The 774-nt window shown below is 56.3% G+C and overlaps 1 protein-coding gene across 2 annotated transcripts in view; it reads left to right on the top strand.

Annotated features, from left to right (window-relative positions):
* Window positions 1–326: 326 nt before the first annotated feature.
* The window catches only part of Cdk1 (cyclin dependent kinase 1), a 16,563-nt gene continuing 16,115 nt past the window's right edge, over window positions 327–774 (top strand). The window contains exon 1 of one of the 2 annotated variants that reach the window (XM_010602912.1): window positions 327–513. The gene's annotated coding sequence lies outside the window, so the exon portion shown is untranslated. Of the gene's footprint in view, window positions 550–774 lie in introns of both variants that reach the window. The other variant, XM_010602910.1, reaches the window with a different exon arrangement.

Below are 774 nucleotides of genomic sequence, written 5' to 3'. Positions count from 1 at the left end.
AGTGAAATATCACTTTTATGATGAGCTATTTGAGGACAATAACTTTTATCTGGTGGGTTTTTTTTTTTCTTTTTTGGTACCGGCTATCAAACTCTGGTCCTTGCGCTTCCGAGGCAGGCGGCAGAACCACTGAGCTCAATCCCCGGCCTTGAGGGCAATAACTTTTAATTGTGCAGATACTGGCAGGAAAAAAAATTAAAAAGAAAATCAGAGCGATCAGTACCTTCTGGATGACTAGAAACAGTAGGACGACGCGCTCGTGAAATGAGACCTCAGATTCTGTCCGCGCCCGCTTTCCTGCTTTTTATCCAGCCGCCGTTTCCTCTTTCTTTCGCGCTCTAGCCACACAGGAAGCCCCGCCCAAGGGATGCTGGGCTCTGATTGGCTCCTTTGAAAGTCTACGGGTTACCGGATTGGTGGGTCCGAGCCCCTTTAGCGCGGTGAGTTTGAAACTGCTTGCACTTGACTTCAGAAGCTGGCACGGGAGGTCCTGTGAGGAGAGACGCAGGCGAGGTAGCTGCTGCCGCGGCCGCCGCGACGATACGCCGGGTAGAGTAGCCGGGCTCAGGATCTTGCTTCTAGGGCGTCGCTTTGGCCGAGCGTTGAGAAGCTGGTGGCCTTCCGGAGGCCAGGCTGGGCCGCCGGGCCGAGACTTTCTCCAGAGGGTCTGGGAAGCTGGGGGCTGAGGGAGTCTGGGGCCTGGTTGCTTCTCTCCGGAAGAGGCTGCGACCAGCCCGAAGGGGCCCCCGGAAGGCCTCGATTTCCGCGCCGGGC

The sequence above is a fragment of the Fukomys damarensis genome, unplaced genomic scaffold, assembly GCF_012274545.1.
Source record: "Fukomys damarensis isolate Sample0158 unplaced genomic scaffold, DMR_v1.0_HiC HiC_scaffold_20, whole genome shotgun sequence".
Classification (NCBI taxonomy): Eukaryota; Metazoa; Chordata; class Mammalia; order Rodentia; family Bathyergidae; genus Fukomys; species Fukomys damarensis.
Note: the sequence above shows the minus strand (reverse complement) of the source record. Positions and strands in the feature narration are given on the sequence as shown.